This window comes from Acomys russatus, chromosome 4 (assembly GCF_903995435.1).
Source record: "Acomys russatus chromosome 4, mAcoRus1.1, whole genome shotgun sequence".
NCBI classification, from domain to species: domain Eukaryota; kingdom Metazoa; phylum Chordata; class Mammalia; order Rodentia; family Muridae; genus Acomys; species Acomys russatus.
In genome coordinates this window covers 62,761,941-62,774,501 of record NC_067140.1, presented here as the reverse complement: position 1 = coordinate 62,774,501, position 12,561 = coordinate 62,761,941, and the positions used below count along the sequence as shown (strand labels likewise).

The 12,561-nt window shown below is 45.1% G+C and overlaps 1 non-coding gene across 1 annotated transcript; it reads left to right on the top strand.

Annotated features, from left to right (window-relative positions):
* Window positions 1-3,528: 3,528 nt before the first annotated feature.
* LOC127188762 (U6 spliceosomal RNA) lies at window positions 3,529-3,634 on the top strand. The gene has a single exon (XR_007830605.1). It is a non-coding gene; the product is annotated as a U6 spliceosomal RNA (small nuclear RNA).
* Window positions 3,635-12,561: the final 8,927 nt, after the last annotated feature.

The window sequence follows — 12,561 nt, the reverse complement described above, 5'->3', positions numbered from 1 at the left end:
CACTCCGTGCTTGTATTGACTGATTGTTGTTTTAACCTTTTTTTTTTTTTTTTTTTTTTTTTTGAGACAGGGTTCCACTGTGTAGCCTTGGCTGTCCTGGTTTCACTTTGTAGACCAGGCTGGCCTCGAACTCACAGGGATCCACCTGCCTCTGCCTCCCAAGTGCTGGGATTAGAGGACTGTGCCACCACGCCCACCCAGCATATTGTTTTAACTTTTATTCTCTTATAGATTACATCCAGTCTGCAGTTTCCCCTCGAATTGCCTGTTTGTTTCTTTGGGTTGGTTTTGGCTTTTTGGTTTTTTGAGACAGGGTTTCTCTATGCAACAGCTCTGGCTGTCCTGGACTCACTTTGTAGATCAGGCTGGCCTCCGCCTCACAGAGATCTGCCTGCCTCTGCCTCCTGAGTGCTGGGATTAAAGGTGTGCCTGCTTTTTAAAACGTTTTAAAAGATTTATTTACTTTGTTTTATATGTATGAATACTTTACCTGCACATATGTAAGCGCACCTGGTACCATGATTGGTGCCCACAGAGGCCAGAAGGTGTTGGAGCACCTAGAACGAGAGTTACTGCTGAGTGTGAGGCACCGTGCGGGTGCTGGGAGCCAAATCCCAGGTCCTCTGAAAGGAGTAAGTGGCCTCGGAGGCCTCTCTCCATCCCTTTGTTTCGCCTGATTGACAGGCCTACCGGGAAACAGCTTTCCTGAACAAATGGTGTCAGAGTGAAGTTAAACCGTTGACCAATTATGAGCCATAAAGTAAGAACAACATTTGATACACATAGACTGGGAGTCTTTGTAACCTTACTGTCTTCTTTCTCTGCTTCTTCTATTTGTTTAATAAATACCTTTTGAATTTGAAGCACAGATTTTTTTTTCAAGACAAGGTTTCTCTGTGTAGCCTTGGGTATTCTGGACTCACTGTAGACCAGGCTGGCCACCTGCCTCTGCCTCCCTGAGTGCTGGGATTACAGACATGGGCCACCAAATCTTATCTTGCAAACACTTTCCCAACTGACCCATCTTTCCAACCATGGGTGTCTTTTTTTGAGACCTGGTTTTGAAGGTTAATGACTATGTGATCCTGACCAGATTTTACTTCTTGTTTTCCGTTTTGTCAAGTTGGGATGATAAGAAGAGTATCTCTTTCAGCCAGGCGGTAGTGGCGTATGCCTTTGGTCCCAGGCAGTAGTGGCGTATGCCTTTGGTCCCAGGCAGAGGCAGGCAGGTATCTGTGAGTCTGAGGCCATCCTGGTCTATGGAGTAAGTTTCAGAACAGCCTGGGCTACAAAGAAACCCTGTCTCAAAAAAACAAAAACAAAAACAAAAAAACCAACCAAGGCCGGGCATGGTGGCACACGCTTTTAGTCCCAGCACTCGGGAGGCAGAGGCAGGCAGATCATTGTGAGTTTGAGGACAGCCTGGTCTACAAAGTGAGTCCAGGACAACCAGAGCTGTTACACAGGGAAACCCTGTCTCAAAAAACAAAACAACAACAACCCCCCCCCCCCCCACTATCCCCATCTCCCACCCCCAAAAGAAGTCCGACCAAGGCTTGGAAAGCAAGCCTGTAAGCAATGTCCCTGTGTTCCCTGCTTCAGTTTCTGCCTTGAATTTTTCCCCTAACTTCCTTTCATGATGACTGTAGCTGAAAGATAAAATTAATCCTTTCCTCTCCAAGCTGCTTTTGGACATGCTTTCTTCCTTTCATTTTCTCTCTCTCTCTCTCTCTCTCTCTCTCTCTCTCTCTCTCTCTCTCTCTCTCTCTCTCTCTCTCTCTCTCTCTCTCTCTCTCTCCAAGGTTTCTTTGTTTAGCTTTGGCTGTCCTGGACTCGGTGTGTAAACCAGGCTGTCCTCGAACTCACAGTGATCCGCCTGCCTCTGCCTGCTGGGATTAAAGGCATGCGCCACCAGGCCCGGCTTGGACATGCTCTTAACCACAGAAAACAAACTAGGATATTAGCTTCCAGAACAGAATTAGTGGCTTCAGGAATAGTGACATACTTAAGAATGGATTTCAGAGTGAGTGGCTGTCAGAGAAAGCAGTTGCACAGTGGCAGGCGGCTGCCTGCAGAGCCTGTGGGAACCAGTAGCTTCTCACTGCAAGAAGTTAGATGCCTCAACGCAAGGAGGTTGGATTCCACAGTCCCGGCCCAAGTCCAAGGACCTGGAACCGGGAGTGTTACAAGTCTGAATTCAAAGGCTAAGAAAATGCGGTATCTAACATCCACGGCCAACGGCAGCACAAACAACAAACCTGCCGAGTGGAGTCGAGCATGCGCACAATTGTCAGCCTCTCCGTCTTCTATTTCATTCCGCTCAAGTCTCAGCCTGTCGGGCATACTGTTCGCTTTGAGGATGCCTTTCTTACTCACTTCACCTCTTGCTTGCCAAATATTTATGGAAGAAATATCCTCAGGGGCACACCTAGAAGTATACCAATTTTGAAGTCTCTCAACTCAGTCAAGTTGACAACCAAATTCAGCCACCGCAACACACGATGTGGAACATTTTTTTTTAATACATGTATGGTATGTGCTGGCGGTGTATCTGCTTTAGAGGGTTTCTTGCTTACTTTCTATTGTTATGGCCACACGCTGACTAAAAACAACTTGTGGAGAATAGGCTTTCGTGTCCTGACCACGGTACATCGCAGAGGGAAGTCAAGGCAGGCACTGAAGCAAAGGAAGTGAGGCCATGTTGGCTTGGCCAGCTTGCTTGCTTATATAACCCACTACCACCCGCCCAGGGCTGGCACGGCTCACGTGACCTGGGCCCTCCCACAGCAGTCGTTAATCGAGGAAACGCTCTCACAGACTTGCCTAGAGACCGCGCAGATGGAGGCATTTTCTCAACTGAGGCTCCCTCTTTTCAAATGATCTTACTTTGTGTCAAGCTGACAAATATCTAGTCAGTACAAAGAGGTGTCTGTTAAGACCTTTGGTTAATTATCTTTAGTATATTCAACTCACAGGAATGAGGATTGAACCCAGAGCCCTTTCCATGCAAGGCAAGTTCTCTACCACTAAGCTATATTTTACATTTTATCTGAGACACTGACACTGATGCTGAGCTCATTCTACAGTTCTGGCAGGCTTTGAACTTGGGGGCCTTCTGAGTAGCTGGGACTTACAGGGCTGTGTCAACTAGGCCTAGCTAACTTTTTAAAATCAGGTTTTGAAGATCGCGAAGTTCTGTATATTTTGGCTAATGCCCTTCAACAGATGTGCCTTTAGCAAATGTTTCCTTTTAGTCTGTGACTGTTCTACTGAGCACTCTCAAGTTTTAAGAGTGTACGAGTCTTAAGTTGAAAAGTTGAAGCAATTTTGCTTTGAGTCATTTGAAGTGAGGGTTTATTTATTTATTTATTTATTTATTTATTTATTTATTTCGAGACAGATGAAGAGATGTGGAGGCAGAATTACTTCCTGGGAGTCGAATGTACTTAATTATGGGAGTGATTGTTTAAGTTTTCACTAGGTCCTGAGTGTCAGAAGCACTCTCATGTTAAGAATGTTCTAAGCCTTGCTTGCTTTGGCAACACATATACAAAAATTGGAATAACACAGAGAAGACTGGCATGGCCCCTGGCACAAGGATGACACACAAATTCATGAAGCATTCCATATTAAAAAAAATGATAAAGCGGGCATGGTGGCACACGCCTTTAATCCCAGCACTCGGAAGGCAGAGGCAGGTGGATCGCTATGAGTTCGAGGCCAGCCTGGTTTACAAAGCGAGTCCAGGACAGCCAAGGCTACACAGAGAGACCTCGTCTTGAAAAATAAAAACAAAACCCCCAAAATAAAATAACGTCCTAAGTCAGGCATGTTGGTGCCTCAGTACTTGAGAGGCTGAAACAGAAAAATGTGACTTCAAGGCAATCCTAGGTTCTGAATTTTAAGACCAGGTAGGCACAAGCTATAGGGTCTAAGATTCCTAGAACTCACCATGAAGCTCAAGCAGGCTTCAAACTCCTGCCTAAGTTTCCCTAGTGTTAGGATTAGAGGCTGAGTGCCCAGACATTTAAAAGATTAAAAGAGGTGTGTGTGTGTGTGTGTGTGTGTGTGTGTGTGTGTGTGTGTGTGTGTGTGGGCACGAGCATGCAGTAACACAGGGCCCTCTACAAGATAGTATCTGATGTGAAGACCCTCTTTCCTAGGCTTTATGACAATTCTATAGAAGGCCAATACTAAAGAGAAAATGAGTCAGTTAATTATACTTATTAAGATTTTTACTCTTGTCAGGAAATAGTGAAAGACAACATTGTGGTCCTTATTTTTCTTTTGTCCCAGTTTGAAAAAAAAATTACTTTATTTGAAGTGGCGGGAATTAGAAGTTTGTTCTTGAGTTATGCTGGAAAATGCATAGTTGAATCATACCGGGACATTCACACTAGAGTTGTACTAGGAAATGCAAGCCGAAAAATGAAAAGGATCCATTTTTTTTTTTTTTTTTTCCTTTAGGAAGGCTGAGTCTCAAGAATGTCTACAGCTGGGCAGGCGTGGCACACACCTTTAATCCCAGCACTCAGGAGGCAGAGGCAGGGGGATTGCAGTGAATTCCAGGCCAGCCTGGTCTACAAAGTGAGTCCAGAACAGCCAAGGCAAACACAGAGAAACCCTGTCTTGAAAAACTAAATAATAATAATGATGATGATGATGATGATGATGTCTATAAACAGTAGTCAGAGCCTAAAGTGATAATCATCAAAACTTTATATATAAGACGGGAATGAGGGGCCACAGAGCTGGCTTGGTGGGCCATAGCACTCACGGCTCTAGCAGAGGGCCAGATTTAGTCCCCAGCACCCACAGGGCAGCTCACAACTGCCTATAACTTCACTTGCAGGGACTGATGTCCTCTTCCAACCTTTGTGAGCACCTGCATACACACAGTGCACATACATACACTCAGGCACACACACATACATATAAAAAAATAAGTATTTTTACTAAAAAAAATAGGAATAGGTGGGGAAAAAGATACACTGTGTTCTTGGGTTAGAAATGCAAGTCACCTCTCTCCAAGTCGCATTTTCAGCGACAGGGAATTTCCATCAAATTGTATGTTCTCTGAGCCAATAATGTATTTTTTTTTAAAGGAAGAATGTATAATATCCAGACATAGTGATTGCTTCTATTCCTAACATCTCAGTTCCGGGAGGATAAAGACCACAAGCTCCATTGCGGGGCGTGGTGGCACATGTCTTTAATGCCAGCACCCAGGAGGCAGAGGCAAGTAGATCTCTGTGAGTTCAAGGCCAGCCTGGTCTACAAAGTGAGTCCAGGACAGCCAAGGCTAACACAGAGAGACCTTGTCTCGAAAAACAAAAACAAAACAAAACAAAACAAAAAGACCACAAGCTCAAAGCCAGCCTGGGATATATAATATGATGCGGTCTACAAGCCAATCATGGTGGCACACGCCTTTAATCCGAGCGCTCCGGAGGCAGAGGCAGGCAGATCTCCGTGAGTTCAAGGCCAGCCTGGTCTACAAAGTGAGTCCAGGACAGCCAATGCTACACACGGAGAATCCTGCCTCGAAAAAACTGGAAAAAAAAATGCTGTCTCCAAACAAATAAAAAACAAATCAAGCTAGCCTCAAACTCAGAGATCTGCTTGTCTCTGTCTCCCCAGTGCTGGGATTAAAGACATGTACCACTACTACCTGGCTTATATCTAAATTTTTTAAAAAATTAGCTTATTTGGGATTTCCACATCTATTACCCAAATGTCTAAATTAAAGTTGGTGAGGTGTTTTGTGTGTGTGTGAATAATTTTTTTGTTTTGTTTTTTGAAACAGGGTCTCTCTGTGTAGCCTCTGCCTCCCAAGTGCAAGTGCGCCACCACTGCCCGGCCTCCAAATGGTGAATGATTTACAGAGTTTACTGCAACTACTACCGACAGCCCCTCCACTACATAATTCTTGATCTCCACCCCTCCCATTCCACCATTATTTTCTCTTGAGATCATGAATTGTCTAACCATCAAGGAGACCAGAGACCAGAAAAGGGTCTATCTATGTGTAACCCAGGTGGTCTCTTCACTCTCAATCTTCCTGGCTCACTCTCTCCAGTGCTGGGATGGCAGGAATATGCCAGAATGCCTAATCATGCTTTCTTTCACTTATTGACTTGTAGAAATTCTTATTCAGGGCATGCGTCTTTTTGTTTATATAATAACATGTTCTCTTTTATCCTGTAGCTTGCCTTTTTTTCTTCTTCTTCTTCAAGACAGGGTTTCTCTGTGTAGCCTTGGCTGTCCTGGACTCACTTTGTAGGCCAAACTGGCCTGGAACTCTCAGAGATCTGCCTGCCTCTGCCTCCCAGAGTGCTGGGATTACAGGCGTGCGCAACCGCACCTGGTTTGTAGCTTGCAGTTTTTTTTCCTTTGGGTTTTTTGAGACAGGGTCTCTCTGTGTACCCTTGGCTGTCCTGGAGTCGCTTTGTAGACCAGGCTGGCCTTGAACTCCAGAGATCCACCTGCCTCTGTCTCCCGAGTGCTAGGATTACAAGTGTGCGCCACCATGCCCAGTTTGTAGCTTGCCTTTTAACATTCTTGGTGTCTGTTGTAGTTTGAATGGAAAACGTCCCCATAAGGTTCTTGTGTTTGAACCCTTGGTCCCAGATGGGACCAAGCAAAATCTGGGGAAGTTATGGGGCCTTTGGGAGGTGAAAGCTTCCTGGAGGAAAGGCGAGTTTTACAGCTTGGCCCCATTTCCTGTCTCTCTGCTTCCTGTGTAGGGATGGATGAAATGTGCTGTCTGCTTCTTGACTGCCAGGGCTGCATCCTGCTCCTGCTCCAGAACTGTGCCCAAAATAAACAATCTTTCCTTCTTAAGTTGCGTTTGTTAGGGCATTTCACCATAGCAACAGAAAAGTAACTAACACAATGTCTCTAGATGAATTAGAAAAAAGTTTCATGAACAAAATTTATTACTTAATAATTTCAATGATGACATATATTTTTCCCCTTATGTTTGTGTGTGTGTGTCCTATTTAAGAAATCTTTGCCTATCTCAAATCACAAAAAAAGTGGTTTTTTTTCTGTTTTTTGAAACAGGGTTTCTCTGTGTAGCCCTGGCTGTCCTGGACTTACTTAGTAGACCAGGCTGGCCTGGAACTCACAGAGATCTGCCTGCCTCTGCTTCCCGAGTGCTGAGATTAAAGGCATGTGCCACCATGCCTGGCTACTTGTGACTTTTTAAGTGCCTGAGTTAGAAATTGTAAAAGTCAATCCGAACTCACAGAGATCCACCTGCCTCTGCCACGTACACCTCACTGCCACCACCCCCATCCCCCTGGCTTAATATTTTAAGGGGAATACTGTGATCTGTGCTATGAAATCTGAAGGAGTCAAACAAGCAGCTGCCTACTGCAGGACTACTAGGCAAAGTGACTGCACAACTCTCTATTCAGAAATCAGATTTTTGGTTCAATAACCAAGAGACCATTTAACAGTAAATGCAGGCAAGGGATGTAGCTCAGTTGGCCGAGTGCCTACCTAGCTCACACAAAGCCCTGGGTTCATCCTCAGCACAGCATAAAACAGATGTGCTGCACATCTGTAATCCTAGCACTTGGGAGGTTCATAGTGACTTGGAGGTCAGCCTAGGATATACTGACTGTAAATAAATAACTTGGAGGAAAACAGTGAGACAGTCTAAATTAGAGTGTGAGATTCTTTATTTCCTATGCTCAGAAAATCCTGTCACAGGAACGTTTAGTCTTTCTGAGGCTAATCTTTTCTTGTGGTTTACATGTGAAATGACACCTATAGGACCACGTGTTTGAACTGATCCTCAGCTGATGACAATGGTTTAGAAGGCGGTGGCGCACACCTATAATCCCAGGACTCGCGGAGGCAGAGGCAGGCAGATCTCTGGGAGTTCGAGTCCAGCCTTGTCTACAAAGCAAGTCCAGTGCAGCTAAGGCTACACAGACAAATCCTATCTCAAAAAAAAAAAAAAAAAAAAAAAAGGGGGAACCTTTGGGGGTGAGGGCCTTGCTGGAGGAAGCAGGTCAGGTATTCTATGGCCCTGTGCTTCCTGACTGAGATCTTGATGTGACCATCCATGTCTGACTATTACAACCGTGCTTAACCCAGCATAGTATATCCAGACTGTAAGTGAGAGCAAATGTTTCCTCTCTTAACTTGCTTCTTGTCAGGTTTTTGGTCACAGCAACAATGAAAGTCCCTAATAACATTCCTCCCTCAATAACTCAGATGCCTTGAGCAGTCCCTGTCATTTATCTCCTTTTCTCCTCACAGTGCTTAAATCTACTCTGCAGCTTCCCTTTCAACCTGCCAATCTCTCCAGTCCATTCTACAATGGAAAGCCTCCGCTCTGTCCTCCTTCACTGCCAAGTCCGTAAAGAACAATCACATCTTGTAGGATCCGGACCCAGGGGGTTCTGCACAAACTACTGCACCAACCAAGGACAATGCATGCAGTATGCCTAGAGCCCCTATCGAGAGCTAGCCAATGGACAGCGCATTCTCCATAGTTGTGTGGAGGGAGGGGATGGGGGGGGAGACTACCTCTGACATGAACTCTGGTGGCCCCTATTTGACCACTTCCCCTTGGTGGGGAGGCCTGGTAGCACTCAGAGGAAGGGGAAGCAGGCTTCCCAGATGAGACCTGATAGGCTGTGATCATAAGATGGGGGGGGGAGGTCCCCTTCTGTCACAGACCTAGGGGAGGGGAATAGGGTGAAAGAGGGAGGGAGGAGGAATAGGAAGATACAAGTGAGGGGACAACAATCGAGATATAATCTGAATAAATTATTTAAATTTAAAAAAGGAGGGAAAAAAAAAAAAAGAACAACCCCATCTGACCGTGGCAACTCTTAAAAAGGAAAACAGCTAACTGTGGCTGGCTTACACAGTTCAGAGGTTTTAGTCCGCTATTTTGGAGGGAAACATGGCAATGTGCAGGCAGACATGTGCTGGAGAGGGAGCTGAGAGCTCTACATCTTGACCCGCAGGCAGCAGGAGAGACTGAGCCACACTAGGCTAGCTTGAGCATCTGAGACCTCCAAGGCCACCCTCAAAGTGACACACCCCCTCCAACAAGGCCACACCTCCAACAGTGTCGCTCTTTATGGGCCAAGCGTTCAAACGTATGTGTCCTGTAGGGGCCATTTCTATTCAAGCCACCTGCCGCTGCCTCTGCTTCCTCAGTTTTACTTATCTAACTGGCCCAGTTGCGTATTGCATGTTTGCTCTCAGTGCTCCCCAGAAGCATGGGGCGCATGCCTAACTGATTATCATGTCTCCCATCCCTCAGCTCTCATTTCTGGTTTCTGTTGAGGATATACTTACATTGTCAATAGCAATGCGCTCATGTCTATAGCTCGTGTTCATTTTTTTGGTCTTTCTCTCCTTTATTCTTGTCTTTTATTTTATTTTACTTTTGTTTTTTCCCTGCGGTGATGGTGCTAGGGCTTTCCTAGTCTGGTGCTCAGTTAATCACTCTGCTTCCAAAACACACTCAGTCTACCATTATACCACAGTCTTTGCCAGTAACAAACACAAACACACTTCCTGGGCCTGTCTTCCCTATTAAATTCTTAGTCTCAAAAGCAAGTATAAAATCATTTAACTCCTTGCAACTCTGGAGTTTATCATAATACCTTACACAAAGACATCTATAATCACTTAAGTGTAAGTAGCCCAGGCTAGTCCGCAAACAACTATGAAGCAGAGAACTACCGAAATCCTTTGATCCTTCTGCCCTCACCTCCCAAGTGCTGGAATCACAGGCATGCACTAACATGCCCATCTTACAGAAATATCTTCTGCCCGGCCGTGGTGCATGCTTTTGATCCTAGCACTTGGGAGGCAGAGGCAGGCAGATTGCTGTGAGTTCAAGGCTAGCCTGGTCTACAAGGTGAGTCCAGGACAGCCAAGGCTGCACAGAGAAACCCTATCTTGAAAAACTATATATATATATATATATATATATTCATTCTATTGACAACAATATATCCTGAAGTTGAGTAGTTTATAAAGAAAATGTGTTTATTTTATAGTTTTGGAGCCTGAAAGCCCCAAATCAGGAAAGCCATGCTTGGTTCCAGGGGGAGACTTCTTGTATTGCAACATGGCAGAGCAAGGACTAGACACACAGCTGCATGTAGAAGTATGAGGGGCACACGTGAGGGGCTTCTCTCTTGGGAGCTCCTCAGGGCTCTGGATGACCGACATTACTTTCTGAGGGCAGGCCTCCTTTCCTCCTCACCTTCTAACGGGCCCTACCCTGTCAAAGCACCTCTCAGCATTGCTACACTGGGATCTAAGGTCCAGCATCATCTCCTGGAAGCCACATTCAAATCCTAACCCATGGCAGCCACTGCAAAGCTAGACTTGGCCTTGTGTGAGCTACACCATCAGCACACGTTAGACTTGGCTTTCCCTCAGGTCAAACTGCCACACCTCAAGAACACAGCGTTCCAAAGCTAGAGTGCTAGAGACAGGCCTGAGAAAGCAGCTAAAAGTTCTGTTTTGTGCCTGTCTTCAGAAACTGGTAATTTAGGTTTCTGCTAATAAGTACTGCTGCTTGGGAAAGCTGTTTACTTATTTCTTCATCGGTCTGTAAGTTGCTTTATAGAAAAGACGGAAGATGTTAGTTATTTAACAACATGGGTGGTGCCGTAGTAGGACCAAGACTTGAATGTAGTGTGCACGACTCTCACGTACAAGCCCTTTCCACCTCATCATTAACACACTCAAGCTTCTGCACAAACAGCCGGAAAACATCTTGAGCCTTGTGGGGAGCACAACCCTTTAGGACCAAATGTCAAATTTTGCACAACGGATTACTTTGAGGAAATCCTTGGGAAACTCCGATAAACAAAGACTCAGACTTTGTCATAAGAGCACTGGAATCTCTTGAAGTGAAATTGAGGTAGATTACTGTGCAGCCTTGCAAAGCCAGGTGTCAGCCTAGAATGGCAGGCACACCGAATGAGTGTGCATGCGGGGATGCAAGAGAGATAGATTTTAAACTCTAAGCCAAGTCCCTTCCTCTTTTCCCCCACTTACTGAGTAGTCACCAGGGAATGCCATCCAGGTCTTACTGGTCCCTCTATTGCAACTCCACAAAAACTTGGACTCATCTCTACATCTTATATCCTGTTTATTTTAAAGCTTATCATGTATGTGATCTTGTCAACATCCTGGGGGGGGGTGGTGTTTGCTCCCTTTTAGTTTGGGCTTCTACTGACGTGATGAAACACCATGACCAAAAGCAGGTTGGGGAGGAAAGAGGTTTTTTGTTTTTGTTTTTCAAGACAAGGTTCCTGTTTAGCCTTGGCTGTCCTGGACTCACTTTGCAGACCAGGCTGGCCTTGAACTCACAGAGATCCGCCTGCCTCTGCTTCCTGAGTGCTGGGATTAAAGGCGTGAACCACCATCCCCAGCAGGAAAGGGTTTATTTCACTCACACTTCCATATAATAGCTCATCATTAAAAGCAGGCAGGGCTGAGATGGAGAGATGGCTCAGTGGTTAAGAGCACTGACTGCTTTTCCAGAGGACCTGGGTTCAATCTCTAGCACCCACATGGCCGCTCAGCTGTCTGTAACTCCAGTTCCAGGGGACCCAACACCCTCATATAAACATAGATGCAGGGAAAACACCAATGCACAAAGAATAAAAATAAATAAGTAAGTCCTTAAGAAAAAATCAAACAAGCAGGGGAAGAAGCTAGCGGCACGGGCCGGCACAGAGGCTGTGAAGGGCTGCTGTTTGCTTCCCATGACTTAATCAATAAACTTTATTATATAAACCCAAGACTATCAGCCCAGGGTTGGCACCACCCTCAGGGGCTGGGCCCTCTCCCTTCAACCACAAATTAAGAAAATGTCGGGTATTATGGAGTCATTTTCTTATCGATGTTCCCTCTTCTCAGATGACTTTGGCTTCTGTCAAGTTGACATAAAATTAGCTAGCACCCTCAGTTAGTCTTATAACTTTATAGGCATAGGCATGCCACTTAGTTCTTTCCAAAGCTGATGTAGCTGATAGCCAGGATTAACTATTACAGTGACTCTATGACAAAAATCAATGTTTGGTACTCTGAACATCCTAGGCAAGTGTGATGGTTTCAATGAGAATGCCCCCCATAGGCACAGATACTTGAATACTTAGTCCCCAGTTGATGGCAGTTTGGATATTTTAAATTTTTTTCTTTTTAAAAAAATAATTATTTTATGTGCATTGTTGTAAGAGTGTCAGATCCCTTGGAACTAGAGTTACAGTTAGTGAGCTGCCATGTGGTTACTGGGAATTGAACCTGGGTCCTTTGGAAGAGCAGACAGTGCTCTTAATCATTGAACTATCTCCTCAGTCCTCTAGATTTTTTCTTTTTAATAATTATTTTTATTTATGTACACTGGTGTTTCAACTGCATATGTGTCTGTGTGACGGTGTCAGATTACCTAGAGTAGGAGCTACAGATAGTTGTGAGCTGCCATGTAGGTGTTGGGAATTGAACCCTAGTCCTCTGGAAGAGCAGTCAGTGCTCTTAACCACTGAGCCATCTCTCTAGCCTGTT